Source organism: Crocodylus siamensis, chromosome 2, assembly GCF_052110815.1.
Source record: "Crocodylus siamensis isolate JL-2025a chromosome 2, ASM5211081v1, whole genome shotgun sequence".
NCBI lineage: Eukaryota > Metazoa > Chordata > Crocodylia > Crocodylidae > Crocodylus > Crocodylus siamensis.
The window spans coordinates 97,897,407-97,922,291 of NC_143396.1; the positions used below are offsets into that span (position 1 = coordinate 97,897,407).

General features: G+C 45.7%; 1 long non-coding RNA gene across 1 annotated transcript in view; it reads left to right on the forward strand.

Annotated features, from left to right (window-relative positions):
- LOC149870547 (uncharacterized) overlaps positions 1-23,747 on the forward strand; it is a 37,553-nt gene extending 13,806 nt beyond the window's left edge. The window contains exon 3 of the long non-coding RNA XR_016440458.1: positions 22,631-23,747. This is a non-coding gene — a long non-coding RNA (uncharacterized LOC149870547). The remainder of the gene's footprint in view (positions 1-22,630) is intronic.
- The last annotated feature ends 1,138 nt before the right edge of the window (positions 23,748-24,885 follow it).

A 24,885-nucleotide genomic window follows, 5' to 3' on the forward strand; every position in this document is an offset into this window, starting at 1 on the left:
GTATCAGTGTGGGGAACGCCTGCATGTGTAGTGTGTGGCGCCACAGACCGCACGTCCGTGCTCATCCGGACATGCCCTTAGATGGTAAATAAAAAGAACGCATCCTGTGGGTGCGTCTATATGAGACATTTACTGCACAGTTGACTTATTAGCTGTGCAGTAAATGTTGTGCATCTACATGTGCACCCCTATTAGGCTGGAGTAAGATAATTTACTCACAGCCCAGCCAGCCCCTCTGTAGCACTTTGAGTCAGGGGCAGCAGCCCTGGGTTGGCCCCCTGCCAGCTGGGGCTGCTCTGTCAGCTGAGGCTGCCAGCCCTGGCTCAGTGTGATGAGATCCTAGGCACACATGTAAATGCACACCTGGGAGCAATAAACTCTGGTGCAACTAATACCAGAGTTTATTGCAGTGCATTAATATATATGTGTAGACATGCCCTGTGTGTGCTTATTTTTCTCTTCCCAAATCCCATAACACTGAGGAAGAAGAAAAGGGTCTCATTTATGTCTGCTGAATGTCTAGGACTGGCAACGCTGACTAGGATAACACCAATATACATCAGTTAATCAGGTCACACGACACAGAAATAGAAGCTATGGGGCACATTTTTCATTACTATAATTGTAAATACAATCTAAATTAGTTATGTCACTTTATACCAGTAACACCAGGGAACAGATTCTCCAGTAATCTATTGTATTATAGCATGTAGGAGTGCTAGTCATAAATCAAGACCCTGTTGAGCTGGGTGTTAGATGGTCCATGCCCCAAACTGGTTATACCTTCATTACCTATAGAAACACTCACAGTGTACTGCTGAATTTGGAAGTTAGATCCTGATACACATTATGCTTAAGGTGTGATTAACTGGTTAATCACATCTTAAGAAATGAATTTGTGGCCAGGTCACTAAGTTAATAGTTTAATGAAACTAGGAATAAACTACAAAGTTACACATATTTTTGTGCAATAATTTTGTGGCTGGTTCCTTATGACGCCTTTAAGTGAAAATATGGCCAGTGCTCCCTGCTGGAGGAGCACAGTGAGGTACCTCCTCCTCCCCCTCCTCCCCAGAACAAAGCATCTGGGTCCTAAATCCAGAGCCAACAGAAGAAAGGAAGAACATGATCCTGGGCTCCTCCTGCACTGGCAGTTTGGTGAGATGGGATCTGATGCTTGATCCCTCATGCCATGCATGGCAGGAAGCATATATCAGATCCCACCATGCCACCTTTTTAACATCTGTCAGTGGCCTTAGTAGCAGGTAACAGGTAACAGTCAAAAATAACTCACAATCTGAAGGAGCAGAGACTTGCAACTATCACTTTAATTTGTTGTTACAATGCAGTGTGTAAAGTATGTCAATAGTATGGTCGGGGAGTAATAAACAGAACACATACAGTTGATCTATCTGCAGTAGAGGCAGGAAATAGTGTGAAATCAAAGACATCCATGATAGAAAAAACTAAATTGTTTGAGGTGATTACCTGATTATGGTATTATATTTATAGATGAGATAGGTGTGGTGGTGTTTGCAATGGCAATGTGCCACATTATCTTGCACATGTTCATTTTATACCTAAAACTCAATATTCTCTGTGTAGGATAGTATTTGTTAATCATGAAAATCTACCCCAGATTAAAAGTAATGGAGAAGACCACCAGTTTGGGTAACAACAGGCACTCTTTTGTTCTAACTCTAATAAACTTCGTAATTGCTGCAAGCATATCTACAGCCAGATACTTAGCTGGTTTAAAGTGACATCAAGGTGTTATAATGAATCATACCACTTGAGGTTCTGGTCTTTTCTTAGAGAGTAGTCTGGAGTAGCTGGTAGGGTAGGGCTCTGAAGTGAAATCAAGTTCTCAACATGTAAAAACTTCTGTATTTACAACTTTATATTTCGTATGCTTCACCCCTTTAAGGAGACATTTAATAGATTGTGATTCTCTAGTGTTTTTTAATATTGTGCAGATGTTTCTAATACATAGTTTTGGTTGAACAGTTAAGCTAGAACTTCAGTCTGGGCCTTTAAAAGAAATGCAAACCCTTGGGACCATCTTCTATGTACCCTTGACAAAAACGTATTTGTATTGGTTTTTGTACTAGAACTATCCAGTTTCCAAATGTTTCAAACTTGGGATTCTCAGCAAGCTGAAAATAAAAGGTGATGCTCCAAATGAAATCAGCATGATCTCTGCATTGAGTATCTGCCTAAGTGGGGATCTTAGTGTATGATTCTGAGACCTGACTTGAAAGAACATGATCGTGTGAACAACTGCATGGGCATTTATAATTAAAACACCAAACACTCACCTGAGCGGTACTTTTTTAATGTATTTAATGCCTTGTAAAACTGACTTACAAGGCCTTAGGGCTTCTCTTTTTTTTAAATCACCTTGCAAATAGACAGGTAGGAAGAATCTGAGAACATTATGGTATATTTCCTTGGCACAAAATGGTACTATGCATGCATAGATCTCTGAGTACCAGAAGCAGAATAGTCATATTAGCTGTTCCATCCAGGATAACAGATTCTTTTGAAAAGGGTATGTTATCCTGAGGAACAAGATACAGTCGCTGAGAGATTAGCCAAACCTGGGACAGGGAAAGAGGAAACTAATATGTTGTGAGTTCAGCAACAACACTCTGGACACTGTTGTGGTGAACTCACAGTTATTTATTATTATAACTCTCTAGAATCATACCTGGCTGGATCTTAACAATTGCATCAGTAGATGTATGCAGATCTTATACCTGTTCTGCCTCTGACTTGACCCAGTCCAGAAGAGAGGAACCAAGAAAGCCTCTGGTGCCTTGTGGCAGAGAACAGGGAGTCCCAGTGCTGCAGAACTGCCACAAAGCAACTGAATCCTGCAGTGCTGAACATGAGGGCTTGGGCCTTACAGGGACAGTGCAAGGAAAACAAAATAAAACATGACACCCCTTTCTCCTAGACAGAATAGTCAGCCAACCATTTAGAAGGACTCCACTTCCGCTGTGGTCTTCCCATAGAGCCGGACTCAGGCTGACAGGACCATCATCTGCTGAACCCCTTGCTATCTGGAGACTCAACAGCGATGTTTCCTTCTCACGGTGATGGCAAAGGGTTTGCATTGGTGGAAACAGGCAGGCACTTCCCCAATGAATCCATGTCTGTCAGTGGTGGATTGGTGCTTGAAGATTGCTGGGGTGTGGAGTTATCAGTAGGAGAACGCCCACACAGCTGGTCCACATGACATCTCCAAACTTGTCCGTCGTCAGCCTGGACTATATGTGATACGGGTCCTGTGGCGCTTACAGTTTTAGATTGAACACACTATGGGTCTGTCTTATAGTCCCGAGCAAACACAGTCTCTTGTGGAACAAAAAGATGTAAGGTACCGATGTCAATGCAGAGTCCAGCTCCTTTTCTTTTGTAAACTGCATGTCTCTCACAAGGTCTGGGTTAACACAGTCAAGGCAGGTCTTGAGATGACAACCCTATAAGAAGCTCTGATGAGCTGGACCCTGTTGTAGGGCAAGGAATTACATCCTGAGCTAACAGAACTATCTGGCCAGTCTGGTAGACCAGACTCCTACAACAGTCCTTTTCAGTGCCTCTTTTGTAGTGTGCACCATTTGCTCAGCTTGCCCATTGGCCTGTGGCCTGCGAGGTGCAATGGTAATAGTTCAACTGAGATTGCAGCTGGCTAAATCTTGGAACTCTCCTGAGGTAAGTCCACTGCCATTATCAGAAATGAGTGTCAGGCATCCCATGGATTGCAAACAGCTGACAGAGAACTATTATAGTGGCACCTTAATGTAAGAGTTGAGATAGTAATCACGTCAAGCTATTTTGAGTATGAGTTAACAACAATTAAGAACGTACCTTGAAAAGGATCCACAAAATCAGTGTGGATGCATGACCAGAGTTCCTTTGTCATTTCCCAAGGGAATACTGGTGCCTTTGGTGGATTATGGCGGGTTGCTTGACAAATGCTGCACTCCCTCACAACCCTTTCTATGTCATTGTCCATACCTGGCCACCATACATAACTTCTAGCCAGCGCTGTCATCCTCACAATGCCTGGGTGTGCTGCCTGCAGTGTTGTCAGTATGATTTGGCATCTGCTTCTGGAATTATGCTTCTGGATTCCCACACAAGAGGCAGCCCTTGTGGGCAGACAGCTCATGCTGTTGTGATGAAAATGGCCTGAATTCCTCAGCCAATTTGTCTTCAGGCCAGCCCCTCCACACTCAGTTGAGGACATGGGCAAGGATAGGGTATTTTGCAGTCATCCTTCTATCTGATCAGCTTGAAGAGAGGGGCTTCTGGCATGGATTCCAGCATGAGGACTTCTGCTGGTGGAGGAGTAGCACAATCAGGTATTTGTAGTGGCAGGTGACTCAATGCATCAGCATTTGCAATCATTTTCCCAGATTCGTACATGAGTGTATAGTCATATGTGTTTAGCATGATGTTCCAGCATTACATATGGGGAGACAAAATAGGAGGAGTTGGTTTGTCCATAGTAAAAATTCCAAGATGGGGTTTCTGGTGGCTCTGTCTTTCAAGAAGATGTGATAAAACTTGAGAAGTCCTAAGAGTGCTTGAAGACCTTGTCTGCATTTTGGTATAGGGGCATCATGTATTGCTTTTACTTTCTCTTCAACTGGGTGAATGCCAGAAGTATCAATTTGATATCCCAGAGAGTTGATACTGGAAACTCCCAGTTGACATTTCTCTCTTTATACTCTGCTTTATCAAATATCTGTAAAACTTCTCTGAGTCTCCCAGTGAGTTTCTCTCCAGACAGCCCCATGATCAACACAAAGTATGGAACAACCCCAGGAATTCCTGCTAGCATTTTCTCCATGAACCGCTGGAAATTTCCTGGTGCCACAGAAATTCCAAACTGGAGGTTCTTGACAATGGAACACTGCCCGGTGTGTAATTATTGTTTGGGCCTCAGCTGCCTTGTCATCCACTATCAGTTGCTGATAGACTTGAGCAAGGTCAAGTTTGACAAAAACCTTCCCTTCTGCAAGAACAGATAGTAACTGGTTAATGGCAGGCACTGGGTGTGGGTCCTGCTTAAATGCTTTATTAACAGTGCACTTGTAATCTCCACAGATGTGAACAATGTCGTTAAGTTTTAAAACAGGAACAATTGGTGTAGCCCAGCTTGCATGTATGATTGGCTTGAGGACCCCTTGCACAATAAGCCAATCTAATTCTGCATCAATTTTCAGCAGCAGTGAGAAAGGTACATGGCCAAGCCTTCATAAAGATAGAGGCTAACGCAGGATCTATTTGGAACATCACAGCTGAACCAGAGTAAGTTCCTAATTCCTCAGAGAATACCTGGAGAAACTCTCTTGCAAACCTTTCCAGACTTTCTGTGGAGAGACTGTGTATGCCTTGAATACTGATTCCTAATGATGAGAACCAGTTTCTCCCCAGAAGACTTTTGCGGGAACCCTTAGTGATAATGAGGCGTAGATGCTGTCTAACAGATCCATACTGGGCATCTACACTGTGGCTACCCAAAGTTTACACAATCTGTCCATTGTAGTCATGCAGGTGACACTCTGGTTTCAATAATTTGGGAAGAAGGTGCCAAAACAACTGGAAGAATGTGTTTTCATCTATGAGGGATACTTCTGAACCCGAGTCCACTTCCATTTTGCACTTCTTTCCATTTATTAGTAAATGTTTAGGATTGGGAATCCAAAAAAGATGACAAAGCCGGGAGGATATACAGAGGGACTAACAATAGAGGGATGGGGATGAGGAGGGGAGCACAACTAGGTTACAGGAGATACAATGTTAGCCAACTAAGCCCGGGGGTGGGGGATGGGAGGAAGGGGGAAGAAGAGGGACGGGGGTTTGTGACACCGAGAGAGAAAGGAGATATATAAATACAAACCCATTACAGTGGTCCACAATGGTGGTGGAAGTGGTTCGAAGGAAGTGTCTCAGTCCATATAGAGTCTCATCATGGGGGTCCTCTTTGGGTGGAGCGGGGTTGTCCGTGGTTGAAGAATCCTCTCAAAAGTCCATCTGGTGCAGAGGGGAGGTGGTTCAGGCGGTCCCCTCTGGGTCCGGTCAGGCGGTGGCTCATCTGGTGGGGTCAGAGTACTGGTGGTGGCCCGTGATGTGTTCCACGTAGATGTCGCGGGACCAATGGATGGTGTTGGACACCATGAGGCAGTGCATCAGCTTGGCATAGTGGCAGGAGATGCAGCAGCCATGCAGGATGCTCTTGTTCCTGGGATCCCAGGCTCCAAGCGTTCCCACGATGAGCGCGTCAACCATCACGTCATAGCCACGGCCCCTCAGGGTGTCGGCCAGCGGGGCGTACTTCTCCCACTTGTGAGTCTGGGCATCGGTGAAGGCTTGGCATCAGTTCTCGAAGGGAATGGTGGCATCCATGATCATGACCTTCTTGGCCTCTTTGTTGGTTACAATCATCTCAGAACCTTGAGTTTTGACAACACCAACATTTTGAATCAAATATAGTTTTTGTTCCTCACATTCTGGAGAGGACTATAATCTGTGAGTGGTTTAGCAGTGAATACATTTGCCACAGTCTTTTTGTCTCTCAGAACTGGGCTTCAAATGGCAAACCCTCTCTCTGTGGCCCTTCTTCTTGCAGGGATGACACTCCACATTCCTAAACCTGCATTCCCTTTGTCTATGTTGGCCGCCACAACTCAAACATATCTGTGGATTAATTGGCTTATGTGGTGCTGTTGGTGAGAGTATAATCTGCTGAATTTGCTGGTGATGATCTGATTCTTAATCTTTTTGGAGTAAGAGAGACCAGTAATGCCTCTGGCAGAGAAAATGGAGTCCCGAGTGCTGCAAAACTTCCACAAAGCAAACTGAACCCTGCAGTGCTGAACATGAGGCTTTGGCCTTGAAGGGACAGTACAAGGAAAACACAGTACGGCACAACATAAACGCAACCAGCTGACCAGGCAGGAGTTGTTGACTGGGATATAAACTCCCCTCTAAGGATGGCCCTCACAGTGAAGGAAGATGGAGGCCTTCAGAGAAGCAAGAGTGAGTACAGGCCTGGCCAGGAGAGCGGTCAGAGAAACCTTTGTCAGCAGAGAGTGAGGGAGCAAGTACACCGGAAGTACTAAGAACTGTTTTTCTGATGCCTTGGCACAGCCCTGGAAGGGAGGGTATACAGAGCTGAGGACTGTTCATGTTAAACCTAGAGGAGGCCTAGGGGATTGAGTACACTCAAGAAGACTGAGGACTGTTGGTGTTGGCCTAGGAAGGAGGAGTGGTGTGGGACCTGGGGAGTGGGTGTACCCTGAAAACCAAGGGACTGTTTGTGAGAGCCCAATATAAGTCTGCTTTTCATTCCTTTTTCTTTTTTTTTCCTCTGCTTACTTTGGTGGTAACACCCAGTGGACTGGAAAAGCTGTGGGGGAAGGCTGCAGAGCAGAGTACCCTGCATCCTGAGATTTACTTTTCTCTGTTTTTTTCTGTTTCCTTTCTTCTATTTCTTTTGTTGGTTAAAGAGTGGGAAACTGGCAAAAGCCCCCTCTTTTTTAGGTGGGAGGCCTGGGAGAGGGTCAGGACCCTTATTAAATTAAGGTGGAGAGGGGGTGAGAGAAAGAGAGAAGGGCAAATTCCAGCATTGCCCAGTCAGACCCAAGTAAGGGGAAGTAAGGGAACACAGGGTGCCTATGGCCAAGACTTCAGTTACATAAAAGTTTATTTTTATTATTATTTTTAAGTAAGTTCAGGACACTGTTTCCTTTCCTCCCTCCATGCCCCCCATCCCATCTTCTCCCTCAAGTCAATGGTGTTGCTGCAGGCAGAGGAAGGTGGGCAGAGGCACAGGGCTCGGTCCAGCATGGAAGTGGAGTAGCACGGTGCTCCAAGCAGGTGGGCAGGTAGGCACTGCCTGCCTACCTGGCACACCATGCCACTCTGTCTTCCTGCCAAAGTGTGCCCCATTCCCCTGTGATTTTGGGACTTCAGTTTAAAAGTCCCAAAATTAATTTTCACCAATCGGCCAGGTCTAGACAGTGAAATCCCGGGGTTTTCCTGGCTGAACCAGGATATATGGTCACCCTACCTAAAGGCAGCCTCCGGAAACAACAGCTCAGTTATAACCCCAAGATGTGGCAGGAAAAAGAAGAAGGAGCCAGATTATGGAGCTGGAGTAGGCAGCCATGTTGAGCCCAGCCACCATCAGGGACCCATATGTTCCTGGAGGGACATCCTATTACAAAGTTGGTGCATTGGTTGGGAACTTTCCACTAGCAGTAGGTCTGGGAAGGAGGATTCCCAACAATGCAAGGGCTGCAATCAATATGGAAGCTATTGAGTACTACAGCACTTGGCTCAGCAGCACAAATAAATGCTGAAATGTCAGAACATGCTGGCCCAGGTATTTGAAGGGCAGCAAAGATGGAAGTGATGGTTCACCACCATGTCCAGCAGGTGGAAGAGCAAAAGACCATTTTGCGGGGTAGCAAGTGCTGGTTGAGCAGTTGACATAGGTGGCACAACAGCAACAGAAGGGCAGAGAAACTGCAAGAATTTACCTTGAAGATGACATGGGAGGACAACCCTGAAGCTTTTATGGAAATTTTTGAGAGGATGGCACAAGGAGTTGTTTGGAACAGGACCATATGGACTACATGGCTGGTACTTCTATTGATTAGGGAAGCCCAATTTGCATTCCAAGCACTCACAAGACAAGAGGCCTATGACTCTAAGATGGTGAAGGAGGCCATTTAGAATGCCTGGCCATTGCAGAAGAGCATGATTGCCAGAGGTTGAGAAGTAAGAAGGCTAAGGATGCCTTACCACCCAGCAACTGATGCAGTCTCTCTGAGATGCAGTACACAAGTGGCTTTGCCTGGGGAGGAGAACAAAAGAGGACATGATAGACGAGGTCATACCCAATTCCTGTGGGACTTAGAACTGAAAGCCCAGAGCTGGGTACATTAGAATAACCTGGCCGTGTTATGGCCTTGGCCAAAGTTGGCCAAGGCCTTTACCACAGCTGAAGAACTAGCTCAGAGAGAAAAAGGGGACCCAGAGTGAAGGAGGTAGGGAATGCTGGTCTAGGGAACAGGAAAGGGGCCCCAAGTAGAGGATAAGAAGGGAAGAAACATGTCAGACTGGTGTTACAGGTGTGAAAGGTTGGGGCACTTTGCAAGATTCTGCCCTCAGCTGGGAAGAGACAGGCAACCAATACAAGAAGATACAAGGCCTAGAGAGCCTGGAGTTGTGGGAGCTCTGGAAGAGGAGCAGATGGACTGTAGCTATGGCAAGAAATGGAATGGTGGGGGGCAGTGAGTGACCCCAGACACCCCTGACCTGTGATAGAAATTCAAATAACCGGCCAGAAAACAGCTGCTGTTGTAGACTCAGTCTGTGCCCAAGCTATGGTTAGCAAAGAGTGGATACCCCAGGGTAAGAGAAAAATAATAGAACGATGACCCTTCTTTTGCTGAAACAGTGAGACCTGCTACTACAAGTGAATGTGGGTCATGATGCACATGCTGGGGCAGACCTGTGTGATGCCAGCCTGTCTGTTGTCAGTGCTGTCATGCCTGGTGCTACTGTGGCATGACTGGTTTTGGTTCCAAAGGGTATTGCAGGCTAGTTGCACATGGTCCTGAAAAAAATAGATGCACATGGGACTAGCCAAGGAGTTAGCCAGACACAAGACTGCAGAGTCCCATGCACAAGCCCTGGATGAACTCCTGGACACTGCGGAAATCATTGACTGTAGCTAGTTCAGTGTGGAGTGATCACAGGAGGAAGGGTTCCAACACAATTTCTATGAGGAGCTAGTCTGCTGTGATGATGAGGTTCTGTGCCTAGAATTCCTGAACACAATGCCTCACTTTGAAGTTGAGAACAATTTGTTGTATGAAATTGAATGAGGGAAAGTGGATGGGGAAGAAATAGAGCAACTCTTAATCCCTAAGTTGTACAGAAGGGCCCTATTAAAAGCAGCACATGAACTCCCCATGGCGGGGCACTTGGGTCTACTGGCTGGAGATGCACAGGGAAGTAGCAGACTATTGTTTATCATGCACAGCCTGTCTGTTGGTAGACCTGAGAGAGCCAAAGCTCCAGTAGTGCCCCTTTGACTGATTCACAGGCAAAGTGTAAATGCAGACAGTGAGGGTCACAACACTGCACCACCACTGCAGTGGGGGAGGGGGCCATTAAAGGTATATATTTAGAAAGCTGAATATTAGAGTATGGATAAACCCAGCAGATTTTTCTGGAGCAGGAAAGAATTGCAATGATAAGCACTGCTGACTGGGAGCCAACTAAATCCTGTCTATATTTAGTGTATAGTAGCTAATGTATGACTTAGATCCTCTAGTATCTATAACAGAGCAAATGGTGCATACAGTAAAGGCTGCATCTGGTTTCATAGTCCTTACCAAACATATCACTGCGGTAATGTAACACATCACATGCCAAAGATCCATAGTATGCTAGTAAAGAATAACCTGGGTGTAAAGCCTGATGCACTTGTGGCTGACCCCAGCAACTTCTCCATCATGTACAACAAACCAAATGGGTTAAACATGCTTTTAGGTGAATCTGGTAAACTGCTTCCTCTTCCCCAGAGAAAGAAAGATCACTTGGAAATAGTGGCCATGGGGCTACATAACCTTTGGAGCACCTCGGTTAGAATTCTAAGGCAGGAGTTCTGTATTTAACTTGGCAAAAGAACATTGATGTTGAAACCAGAACAGTAGTCATGATTTTAGAATCAGAGTTGTAAATATTTTTTGTTTCCCTGCACCAACCACAATTCTGTTTCTGAATAGTAGAATCTTCAATATTGCCATTAAATGTTGTCTTTTTTTTTTAATCATCACTCATTAAAATAGTAGCAAAAATATATCTAATTCACTACATTAAATCAGATCATTCCTAATGGTCACTATGGCTAGGGACAGACATTACACATAAATCAGTTTAAGTGATCAGAAATGGGTTTAAACATGTAACAGAACAGATGTTCAGTGCACATAAACCTGTTTAAAAATGGCTGAAACCAGTTTGAGATAAACCTGGTTGAATGTAGTATCAGACTTCACTGATTTGAGTCAAACCAGTTTATGCAATGTCAGTCCCAGGCCCTTTGCTGGTTTAAGCTAAACCAGACACCCCCAGCATCCCAGCATGCTCTTTAGGTTGGCCAGGGCTCTCTGCTCCACAGCAGGACTGGCCCCTATCCTCTGCTCCCTGGCCAGAACTTTGGCAGAGTCTTGCAGGCACAGCAGGGTCTGTTGGTTTCCCTGTGCCCCCCCCTCCCCCTCCACCCCATACCACAACTCGCTGCTTGAGCAGAGATCCCTTCCCTCCTCTTTCCCACAGCACAGACTGTAGCCACCATGTGGTATGCTAGCCAATGCTGTGTAAGACAGATAGGACAGTGTCCACTTAGGGCTTTTTGGAGGTAATCAACAGCTCAGATGGCAATGCCTCTGCATTCCTTCCATTGGAAAAAGCTGTTTAAGAAGAGCTTGTAATGATCAAGGCTTTATTTTCTGATGCAGTGTTAAATGCTGATAACAGAGCTGATAAATGCTGTGTTATCGGGGGCGGGGGGGGGACTCCTCCTTATTCACAGTGTCTTGCCAGGGCCTGGCCATGCCCCCCTCAGCTCAGTCCTGTAGAAGGGAAGGAAGAGCTGCTCTAACACCTCCCCAGGTTCTAGCCTGAGCCACTGCAGGCATGTGCCTGCATTTCTCAGATGTCTGTATAGTTGCAAAGTGATTTAGCCTAGCCATGTTAGACTAACCTGCAAAGATTGAATCAATTCAGGCTCAGGCTTTTTGAATGTCTGTCCCTAGCCTATATGTCAGGATCTGAGTTTTCCTAGTAGCAATATCTTCAATAGACCTAAGAGATAGGGGTCAGATTTCAACCAAGATTAGTCAGGTTTTCTAGTAGTAGGAATGTGGTATAGAATGATACTATGGAGAAGTACCACTCTTACTCTAGCAAAGATGCTGAATCTCGGACACAAGGGAATACTGCAAATGTTTGGCTTTGAGGTCCACGTGTGCATCATCCAACCCATATGAGATTAATAACCAGTTAGCAGGAATTAGAGGAAGGAGTAAGGAGAAAGTAAAGTGCAAATGGAAAATATGCAGCCAACTCATCAACTTCCAAATATGCCATAGACTTCCATTCAGTTTCCACCTGGAAGAAATAACTTACCATAATGAAATTAGTATTTGAATGCTTAATTTATTGTGACTTGTAAGTTAGAAAAACCTGAGGTTCTTTTACTCTCATGATTATTTAATGTTATGAATTGCCTTAATGGACATAATGTATATGTCTGACTTATTGTTATATTTTTAAATTATGGTAAAAATAGACTGTATTCACATCCAATATCAGAATTAATTCCAGTTTAAACTCATTCTTGGAGAATCTCCCTTGGAGTACAAACTTAAGAAATGGAAGGATCTTTAAAAAAGATCATAAAAAGAAAAATCATGAAGACCTGAGGACTAGATTAGAAGGTAAATAAATTAGTAGCCTGGTCTAATCCAGGCATTCAGTAACCTCACTCTTACCCACTGCTTTGTAATAAAGAAGTGGAGTCCATTTGTGGAACTTTATTTTAAATATGGAAATATACTTTGCCATGTAAACTTAGAGTGCAAGGGACGGGGTGGGGGGAGGGAGTAAAGGAAGCCTTTTCCCATAACATATTAGTACTTGCAAAAATCCCTACATGGCTACTTATCTAATAAGAGTCTGACACTGATTGCAGCACCGGCTGCAGCAGTGTGATTGGCCTCCACTGCAGCATGGAACTATTTTTGCACCCCCTGACAAAGACGGCACCAGGGCTGATTGCCCCCATCTTGCTCCCCCACTTCCTACCCTCAGTTACACTACTGGAGTAGGCTGTTCACACTGAGCAACCCTGAAGGCAAATATAGCTTTGTGATCCTTCACAGAGGTGCATGAAATAGCTTCTGCTGTGTTCAAGACTTTGAAACAGCACTCTGAATCCAGATGATCTGACTCATAAAAGTATTACTTTCTGCTTTTAGTAGGCCTGTATAGGCAGTGGGGTCCCTTTTGCTAGACACTGTATACAAACACTTGTGTAAGTATAAATAGCATATAAAGATGGTCCCCCCTTCAAAAAATTTTCAACCTGAGTATGTCATAGTGACTTGCAAAGAATATTAGTACGTGTAATGTGAGGTTTGTTAAAACCTTGGATAAACACAATTATTCTGTCATTACTGAAGATCAGAGATACAATGAGTATCTGACTTGTAAGTTACGGATAAATGTTTTAACCATATATTTCATTATTAAGAACTAGTTAAAATTATCAGCTGCTAAAAGTAATGTTCATTACTTTAGAAAACAAGATCATGTAGGATAGGATATATTACTATCCAGCGCAGGGTGATGAAAGCAAGCAGCAAGGCAGAGGTCCTCGACTTCATGAGTGCCAACTTCTGTAAGCTAAGAAGGTTAGTAGGAGAGGCATTGGGGTCTCAGAGCTTCAGTGAGATGGGAGTCCAAGAAGGGTGGTTTTTCCTCAAGGAAACAATCCTCCGAGTTCAAAGGGAGTCAGTCCCAATGTGTACCAAGGGGGGCAGGAGTGCTAAGAAGCCCCCATGACTCGGGATGCCTGAGGGCAAAAAAGGAGGCATACAAACAGTGGAAGCAAGGGGCTATCACCAAGGAGTATTACACCTCCATTGCTTGGGACTGCAGGGAGGCAGTTAGGAAGGCCAAGGCAGAGATGGAGCTAGGGCTAGCAACCAGAATTAAGGATAGCAAAAAGTCCTTTTTCAAATACATAGGAAGTAAGAAGAAGGCACTGGGTAACGTGGGGCCGCCACAGGACAGGCTTGGCAATCTAGTGATTGTAGCAAATGAAAAAGCTGATCACTTTAATGAATTCTTTGCCTCCATATTCCTGAACAGGGACTGAGACATCTCCCCCACTAGAATTGCAGATGGACCCAGGGGAGGCACCACCATGCCTAGGGTCAGAGATGACCTAGTTAGGGAACTTTTGGATGTGTTTAAATCACTAGGTCCAGATGCTCTTCACCCGAGGGTGCTGAGGGAATTGGCGGGCGTCAGAGCAGGGCCCCTAGCATGGCTCTATGAGCATTCATGAGACGCTGGCCAGGTACCAGAGGATTGGAAAAGGGCCATTGTGGTCCCCATTTACAAGAAGGGGCAAAAGGAGGACCCCGGCAATTATAGGCCTGTCAGTCTTACCTCAGTCCTTGGGAAGGCCTTTGATAAAATTATCAAGGAGCACATCTGCAAAGGCCCAGCAGGAGAGATAATGCTCAGGGGCAACCAACATGGGTTCATTGAGGGCATGTAATGCCTAACTAACCTGGTTCTTCTTATGATCAGGTCACAAAGTCCCTGGATGAGGGTGTCGGGGTGGATGTCATCTTCCTAGACTTTAAGAAGGCCTTTGACACAGTTTCCCAACACATTTTCCTGAAAAAACTTGGTGACTGTGGCACTGATGCCTACACAGTCAGATGAGTGGCAAATTGGCTAGATGGTCACACCCAGAGAGTGGTGATGGACAGGTCATTTTTGACCTGGAGAAATGTAGGCAGCAGAGTTCCCCAGGGCTCAGTCCTGGGGCCTGTACTGTTCAACATCTTTATCAGCGATCTGGATGTGGAATGCATGCTGCCCAAATTTGCTGATGACACATGTTGTGGGGTGAGGTGGGCATACTGGAGGGGAGGGACAGAATCCAGCTAAATCTAGACAAATTGCAGAGGTGTGTGGATGAGAATAGGATGGAATTCAACACAGACAAGTGCAAGGTGCTGCATCTAAGGAGAAGGAACCAGCAACACACTTACAAGCTTGGGAACACCCTTCTTGTCAGCATGGTGGCAAAAAGGGATCTTGGAGTCATTGTTGACTCCAGGATGAGCATGAGCCGCCAGGGGAGGTGATCCTTCCCCTCTATGTGGCATTGGTCAGGCCACAGTTAGAGTACTGCATCCAGTTCTGGGTGCTGCACTTCAAGAGGGATGTGGCTAGTATTGAGAGGGTCCAGAGAAGGGCCACTTGCATGGTCCAGGGGCAGCGGGGCAGCCCCTATGAGGAGAGGCTAAAGGGCCTGAACCTGTTCAGCCTCTTACAAGAGAAGGCTGAGAGGGGATCTGGTGGCCGTTTACAAACTTACCAGGAGGGACCAGTGAGAATTGGGGGAGGCTTTGTTCCCCTGGGCACCACCTGAAGTTACTAGGAATAACAGCCACAAATTGTTAGACAGAAGGTTCAGGCTGGACATCAGGAGACATTACTTTACAGTTAGGGCTGCCAGGCTCTGGAATGGGCTCCCAAAGGAGGTGTTACTCCCTCCTACCTTGGGGGGCTTCAAGAGGAGGGTGGACAGATATTTGGCTGGAGTGATATGACCCCGGCATCCATTCCTGCCTGGGGCAAGGGGTCAGACCTGATGATCTGTTTAGGTCCCTTCTGACCCTGAGCACTATGATACTATGATAGGATGTGTCTTTCCTAATACAGCAGTATGGTTTTGTCTCTTTTTTAACAAGACCTATCACCTGGACAAGGGAGAAGAAACTGATGTCATATATCTTGATTTCAAAAAAGCCTTTGATCTGGTATCCCATGATCACCTCTTGGCAAAACTGGCCAATTGTGGCCTTGGGTCCACCACGATATGCTGGTGGGGAAACTGGCTCCATGGTTGGACCCAGAGGGTAGTAATTGACGGAAGTCAATCATCGTGGTGTCCCGTGACCAGTGGGGTCCCCCAAGGCTCTGTCCTTGGACCCATATTGTTCAACATCTCCATTAATGATGTGGACATTGGAGTCAGGAGCAGACTGGCCAAGTTCGCCGATGACACCAAACTTTGGGGAAAAGCATCCACACCAGAAGGCAGGAGGGCGATCCAGGCTGACCTGGACAGGCTCAGCAAATGGGCGGACAAGAACCTGGTGGTGTTTAACACTGAAAAATGCAAGGTTCTCCACCTTGGGAGAAAAAACCTGCAGCATCCTTATAGGCTCGGCAGTACTGGCTAGCACTTTCTTCCGTAGTGCTGACTAGCACTACAGAAGAAAGAGACTTGGGGGTCATCATTGACCACAAGATGAACATAAGCCCGCAATGTGATGCTGCGGTTAGTAAAGTGACCAAAATGCTGGCGTGCATCCATAGATGCTTCTCAAGCAAATCCCGAGACTTCATTCTCCCCTTGTGCTCAGTTTTGGTGAGGCCGCAGCTGGAGTACCACGTCCAGTTTTGGCCCCATAATTAAAAAAGGATGTGGAGAAGCTTGAGAGAGTCCAGAGGAGAGCCATGTGCATTATCGGAGGTCAGGAAAACAGACCTTACGACGACAGGCTGAGAGCCATGGGGCTCTTTAGCCTGGAAAAGCGCAGGCTCAGGGGTGATCTGATAGCCACCTATAAGTTTATCAGGGGTGACCACCAGGATCTGGGGGAACGTCTGTTCACCAGAGCGCCCCAAGGGATGATGAGGTCGAACGGTCACAAACTCCTGCAAGACCGTTTCAGGCTGGACATAAGGAAGAATTTCTTTACTATCCAAGCCCCCAAGGTCTGGAACAGCCTGCCATCAAAGGTGGTTCAAGCACCTACATTGAACACCTTCAAGAGTAAACTTGATGCTTATCTTGCTGGGATCCTGTGACCCCAGCTGACCTCCTGCCCTTTGGGCTGGGGGCTGGACTGGATGATCTTCCGTGGTCCCTTCCAGTCCTAATATCTATGAAATCTATTAAATCTAAGTTCTAGGACAGTTATTTGAGGGAAATGTATTTGACACATTAACCCCTCCCCCCAAACTTAAAAGCTCTTATGATAATCAGCTGATTTGGGGGCGAGGGGCGTAGATTATACTACCCCCTCCATCCTTGCAGATCCTTTCATATGGGAGAATGAGTGATGCTTAATAGTGCAGGGGTACAGGATATGAGTGCCTGCAGGCTTTATGCCCATCAGATGTACTTGTTCCTCCTCTCTCTCATAGAAGGGGGATGTTCTGGCTGGAAAGACTACTCTGACCTAATGCTATACTTTATCATCTTACTTGAACAGTCTTAAAATCTTTTATCTGGAACTATTTTTTGTCTGTATCTCCTTGAGTGCAACCAAAGGACACCCTATCCACATGTTCAGGAGTCTTGCACTCAGCGGAACTTCCTTGATGTTTTTGTGTCACTGCCCAATTGCCCTGCCTTGTCAATCAAACCTACTAAAGCTAATGGTTCCCTAGCAGGGGACAGGGATGGTATGAAACGCCAATTGGGGCATTCCACAGGGAACTTCTGAACTGCATTTGTCCTCTGCAGATGCAGAGATGAGAGGGCCTAAAGAAGTTCAATGAGACAGCAGCTGCAGAGGCTATTTTTAAAATGGAATAGTACTTGGCTGTTTTCAGTATCAAGTTTCTATGCATCTTCCAACTCCAACTGACTAAGTAACCAAACTATTTTTTAAATGACATCTCAAACAGACTAAACAGTATTTATATCTTTAATGTAGGCAAAATATGAGGTGCATATGGCTTACAGTGGTCATACTTCATACTTACATGTTGCTATAGTTGATTGAGTAGGTGACTTTGTCACTGTGACAGGCTGCATGGTGAGCCTGACACTTTAAAAGGAGAGGCGCCCTGGAAAGCACCCTGCAGGTGTAGCAGGGGGCTGATTACTGAGTCTCTTCACCAGGAGAGGGCTGGACTTAGCCAGGAGATAAGCCCAGATCCCAACCTGGTCAGGCAGTCCAACCCTGAGCACCAAGAGGTGAGGAGCTTCTGGCAGCAGGGCTGCATCAGAGCTTTGGAGAACAAAGCAAAAGGGGGTAAGCAGAAAAGAACCCAGGAACAGGGCATGGAGGGACTTAGAAGCGATAAGCCAGGGAGAAGAGGGCGTTGGAATAGACAGTAAAGTCCTCTTTTGTAACTGCTTGGGGAGGCCAGGCCTTGGAAGCAGTAGACCTGGGGATATGGGCCAGTGGCCTGTAGCTGATGGAGTAGTAAGAGAGAACAGCAAGGAGTGAGGCATGGGACATGGTGTAGGAGTGGAATGGAGCCACACAATTAGCCCTTAAGGCCAGTGACCACAGACACCTGGTGGTCTTGAGAGAGGAAGAGCAGATTGGGAAGCCCTGTGTCAGCCTCCTTTATATAAATAGCAAAACACCAAGGTGTGGCAGGAGGGATGAAGGGGCAGCTGCCCAGAGAGAGCAAGGACTGACGGGACTCCAGGGGCTTCACAGCCCCTCCTAGAGTTGGTATCTGTTACAGTCACCAAAACTTCATTTTCTTAAGTTACGTGATTAGTTTCCTAATAATTCCATGGATCTTTATGCTAGAGGAATGTCATCTTATGAAAAGGAGAAGCAGCAAATTTAATGGCGAAGAGTAGGCAGAGTCTAAGGGATGATGCAAAAGTAAGTATTGTGGTATGACAGGACCCCAAGTCAGCCAAGGCAATAAGGGTACAAACTCCCTGTGAGGTGAGATATCCAATTAAAAGTACAGCTAAAATTAGACATAGCCCTTTCCCCCAACTTTTAATAATTAGGGAACAGCACTACAACTATGGGGACATAAAAAAAAGGTTTAAACATTCTATCTCCTGACACTTTTCACTCACACGCTTGGCCAGTGCTCACTTCTTAGTCCCCAGCTGGTTCCAGTACCAGGCAGGAATCATCACTGCCTCTGTAGTGAACTCCCCCGTCGTTCCCAAAGGTTTCAGCTTCTCTGCTGGTGCTTGGTAGGTTGTCTCTGTCCCACTGCTCCAGCCCTTTTAGCTGTGGTCCCCATGTGGCAGACTCCTTCCATCTTCACTCTGGAACTTTACACGAGCAGGTTTCAGTGGACTCCTGCAGTCTACAATTTGGCAGGTGCACACATTCATGTGAACTCCCTAATTTTCCTCTTTTATAACTCCTTCCCCAGCTTCTAGAAAGAGCTGAAGTTCTCAGGAAAGAAGCCCTTTCAGCACCATCCCAACCATGGAGTCCAATTAACCCACCCACATCCAGCCCTCTGCAATCCAGCCATTAGCCTTTCCCCGCCAGAACAAAAAGCACCCAAAAATCACTTTCAACATAAAACATCAAAACAAACAGTACAACCACATAATCATCACACATGGGCCTCAATGCAGCTACAATATCTATTTGCATGAGGATTTGTAGATGTCTATTTTTGTCTATTTGTAAGAGGATTCTAAATCCAAGCTATGGAAATAGATTTATAGACTGTCATTCTTTACACTTCAGACATGGCACTATCCAAATAGTCCATCTCTGTACTGTAAAGACAAGGTTTAACCTCTAAAATAACATGTTCTGGAAAACTTTCTCTTTAGTCCAGGGGCTGGAAACATATTTGAAATTGAGGGTCACTAGCAATCTGACCCACACCACTAAAGCTGAAACCATAATCACCCCTTCCATTGACAAAAAATTCAAATTTTATCCAGTAGCAACATTAATGATCTTTTGGACTCCAACCACACAGAAAAATCCTCCTTGTTAGTGAAGATACCTGGTCTCCTTTTTTGTTAAGATACAACAGTTCAGGTCCCTCACACTTCAGGAAAAGAATGTGGTATTTGACCATATGAATTACGCTACTGAACAAGTATAACTTCCGGTTAGTGATAAAGGACTTATCCTGCAAACCCTTGCTTTTGGAAATAATCCATTTTATGACAAAGTCAAATGAAACTCATTGTTTAAATAAGGCTCCATTAGAGTGGGGGTCAAACAAAATGATGTAACCTTAATTGGTCAGATGCACCAATTTTGCTGTTTCATTTTTTAGAATAGTTGAACCCAAAATATCTCTGTCCAGCTGCATTTTATTGCAGCAAGAGTATGCAAGCTGAATGGTGTACTGTAAATTCCATCATTGGATTGAATATCACTTCACTGCTGGAAGCTAGAGCTAGTGCAATTGACAAGTTTGTGTCTCTGTGTCAAGAGAAAAGTGTCATTTGGGTTCCAGAAGCAAATGAGTTAATAGGACTTAGGTAGGGCTGATCAGGTTCAGAGGCATAACTGGGCAGCTCCATGCTCTGGGCAGCTGTTCAATGTCTGGGGTAGCACCAGCTGCGGGGGCACTGATTATAGCAGCATTATCAACTACCATTGTGATTACAGCAAATTTTTGCTGCTCCCTGCCTCCCCCCCGCAAGGCAGCTCCCGGGATTGCTGTTCCTCCTGCCTTCCCCCCCCCCCCATTAATTACACTGCTGAATAGATCCTTTGCACTCTAAGCAATCCTGAAGGCAGACAGCTTTGTGATTAGGGGACTGCATGGGCCAAACCCTAGTCCACATATTAGGTATCAAAAGGCAATCTATTCCACCCTTCTCAGGACCCTGAAAAGCAGTCAGGATGAAGGAAGTGAGCAGCAGTCCTCCTGCTCACTTCTTTTTGTGATTTAGTCTTCAGGCTAAGATGAGGATATACACTAAGAACATTTTAATGTGTGGGTTTGGTTTGAGGTTTTTTTTGTTTTTGTTTTTTTGCTCTGTGTGTGTTTGTTATTTGTTTCCCTAGGGGTTTAAACAGGATGGAATTGGATTACAGTTAGAAGCCTAATTCCACATGGGTGCCTAATAAGTAGAATATGACTTGGCTCTGTGTACGTTCATATCCATTCTGATGCATACACATGGATGCATTGCTCAGCTTCTTAAAAGCATAGCAATATTGCTTTGGGGATAATGTAGAGTGAGTAGTAAATCAGCACCTACAGTAATGAAGGATACAAACTGAGTAAGCATTAAGACTATAGGCAAAAAGGATGTATGGCTTGTATGTATCTACAACGATCAACAGGTGGAATGAAAGAATCTATGTATATACAATTAACAGTTTATCAGTATCAGAAGACCAATACTGAGAGAAATGTATTGTTGCTATTTAGAAAGGAAATTTTAAGCATTTTAAACATTTTTGTTTTGTTTTTTAATAAGTAAACTTGGGTTTTAGCTAGGATGGGAGGGGAACAACAATGGGCATCTGAGACCATGTGATAACTGTACTTGTCACAGATGCTATATGAGTTTGGGGATGTATATTTTCATATCTGTGAGAAAAGAATCAAGGGAATTCAGAACTTGATAAGATAATAAAGGATGTATAAATGCTGTTTGTATCTAGTTCCTGGAATGAAACTAAGACTTAGGACTTACACAAATGATAAAAACAGATCACTGCTCTCAATATAGAACATATTGGACATTTCAGAAGCATTCCGCTGTGATTGTATCAGAATTTTAAACGTATCTTTGTATAACCTCCTGGAAATCTACTTCAGCTTGCCATAAGGCACTGCTTGTAAGCAAGCTACTAGCACCTATTGTATGTAGGTGCCTAACCTATGACAAACAATTTGTTTTACATGGACTTTCTCATTTGCTCATGTCCAGTTAGATCAAATGACAGGTTACACTCTATCCAGACCCATGCACTACAAGGTAGTGAACTAAAAGGGCTTTTCTTCCTTCTGCTAAAGAGAGAATGTAGCTCCCACACTACTTAATTTTCAGATCATACTTGTGGGGCAAATTCAAAGCTAGCAAGTGTGTACAGCCCCACTCCACTTAATGCAACTGAGCCTGTTCACACTGACAGTAAACTTAGGATTTTAAGACCCTGAAATATTAGACAAGTGTACTATATACTGGGTATAGCACATTAACAGTTTTAAGTATATTGTTTGTCACAAATTAAAGATCAGTTATTTTCGCTTAACATTTCTTAAAATGTCATTTAAACTCCTTCGTTATCTGCCCTTCTGTAGACAAATGGCTATTTTTGTGATGGAATGATGCTCCACTGAAAGGCCTGCAGGAGCTTGGCCAAGACATCTATATGTCTGTGCCCAAGGGCCGTGTCAAACATTACACTTAGGTTATGTTAACTGCACTTAAAACCTGTCTGCTCATTCAAGCAATAAAACACATGCTAAGTGCAATCATAATCATAGCAAAGTTACAAATTGTCATGCGAGGTGCATCTTATAGTTTCATAGTTTCATAGTTTCTAGGGTGGGAAGGGACCTGAGCAGATCATCTAGTCCAACCCCCTGCCATCTTCAGTCTCTTTTACCACATATTCAGCTATCTTGGGGCTGCTTCACAGAAATCATAGGAGCACAGGTCACTGATTGTCATCCCAGCCTCAGCACCACAACAGATAATTGACCAGCTCTGATACAATGAAGGGGGTAGGACCAATAATCAGCTGACTGTAGTTAATGTTACCATGTGATTTAACATGTACTGTCTCATGCAACAAGGCCCCGAGTTTCTCTGTCTTTAAAATAATGGCTTTCTCACCTGCTTTACCAAGGAGCTAAAAGGCTTTAAACTTGTGAAATGTTTTTAATTTAAAAAATTATTACCGAGGTGTCAAGTGGTAGAGCTCAAAAGTGGTGCATACAAGCTGAACAGCATTAAAACTGCTTAATAAACTTTAATCTTGATCTTGCAAAGACTTATGGTCTGTAAATATTCCCAGTGAATTTCGTGCAGCTGCTTTCATCAACTAAAGCTAGACTTATATATACATAGAATTGGGGTTGTAACAGATTTATAAGAGCGTCCTCCGCATCTGCCGCATCTCCTGCCGCTACGCCAAGCTGATGCGCTGCTTCATGGCGTCCAACACCATCTGTTGGTCCCGCGACATCTACATGGAGCACATCACATGCCACCGCCAGTACACCGACCCCACCAGACGAGCCGCTGCCGGACCGGACCTGGAGGGCACCTCCTGAACCGCCCCCCCACTTCACTTCACTTCAAGAGGATTCTTCCACCACGGACAACCCCACTCCACCCGAAAAGGATCCCCGCGATGAGACTTTATAGACTGAGATGCCTCCCCCGAGCCACTTCCTCCACTGTTGCGGACCGTTGTAATGGGTTTGTGTATCTATCGCCTTTCTCTCTCAGCGTCGCATAGCTGAGTAGGAGCAACAATTATACGTTCAGTGTAAGGTTAGATATCCAGGGGTCAAAAAAACCTTCTGTGCTGTTTCCTTGCAGTGTGGAGAACAACTGAATACGTGGGAGTATGGCCATGTGCTATGCTGCAGATGTCTGGACATGGAGGTTTAGTATGTGCCACAATAATCAGTGTGAATAGGAGAAGGGTGGGTTGCATGGCACAGGTGCACAGGACATAGCATGGAACATGCAGGTACCTATCTATTTAGATATTTCATAGTTTCATAGTTTCTAGGGTCAGAAGGGACTTGAGCAGATCATTGAGTCCGACCCCCTGCCATGGCAGGAAAGAGTACTGGGGTCAAACGAGCCCGGCAAGGTGCATGTCTAGCCTCCTCTTAAAGACCCCCAGGGTAGGAGCCAGCACCACTTCTCTTGGAAGTTGGTTCCAGATCCTAGCCGCCCTGACTGTGAAGTAGCGCCTCCTGATATCTAGCCTAAATCTACCCTCTGCCAGCTTGTGACCATTATTCCTGGTCACTCCTGGTAGTGCTTGGGGGAACAGAGACTTCCCCAGTGCCTGCTGGTCCCCTCTGACTAGTTTGTAATGAGCTGCTGAGGACGGGACGAGCCTGGCCAGGTCTGCACTGACCAGCAGAAGCGGCAGCAGAGCCGTGTGCCACTTGGGATGGAACGAGCCCAGCCGGAGTGGCAGGGGCTGAGCTGCCTTTTCCCCCTACCTGCGCCAGTCAGTCCCAAGTAGCACATGGCTCTGCCACTGCTTCTGCTGGCTGGTGCCAACCCGGACGGGCTCCTCCTGCCCCCAGCAGCACGTGGGAAGCCAGCTTCAGATGCATGCTGCTCTGGATGGGACAGACCCACCCGGGTCAGCACCAGCCAGCAGAAGTGGCGCCAGAGCCTTGTGCCTCTTGGGACTGACCAGCACAGGTAGGAGGAAAGCGCAGCTCAGCCCATGCTGCACCAGCTGGGCTCATCCTGTCTTGAGTGGCATATGGCTACTCCTCTTACCACATGCACCACATCAGCAACATCAAGCTGAGGCAGTGCGTGTGGGAACCTTGTCCCTTCCCCAGCCCTTTAGCAGCCATTAGGAAGTTGCTGAGGGGTTGGGGGAGGGACAAGGGGTGGGAACGAAAGTAAACAGTGTTTACTTTCATTTCCTGTCGCAGCACCACGGGCCTCAGAAAATGCCTCGGCGGGCTGCGTGGTGGCTCGCGGGCCACATGTTGGACAAGCCCACACTAGAGCCTTGAGCCTGCCGTTGGAAGGGCTCAAGGCTATCAGGTGTCCCATGGGCACTAATGGCATCCCCATAACCTCCCCTTACCATCCCAACCCAACCACCGGTATAAACAGTAATGTAAACATAAGCCCTCAGGCTGTAACATAAATCATAACAGTGCAAGCAGCCCTCTCCCCCTTTAAGAGGGCAAACCTTCCTTTACCCTTGGGTTGGCATACCTCCCAGCCTGGCTCCTGGTGAGCTCCCTGAGCCTCAGTGTTTCCACAGGCAGCAAAGCAATGAAATCAGTGTCCCTGGGTGCCTCTCCTGGACAGGAACTTCTACCCCTACAGCTAGCAAGGCTAGACTGGCTTGCCAGCCCAAGCCCCAAGCTTATGTACTCCCAGGGTTTCCCCCTTCCAGTCAGGTGACTGCCTGGGCTGGCTGCAGGTGCCCTCTAATTGTCTCATTTACTTGTTGCCCCTGTAGCCTGCAGCTGCTGCACCCTGCCTAGCCTGCACAGCTTCCTAGCTAGGCTGCTGCTCTCTTAAAGGAAGAGAGAGCCATTAGGCTCTCTGTTACATACATAAAAAAGATTTGACTGTGATATGCGGGGTATTCCAGTTCAGATTTC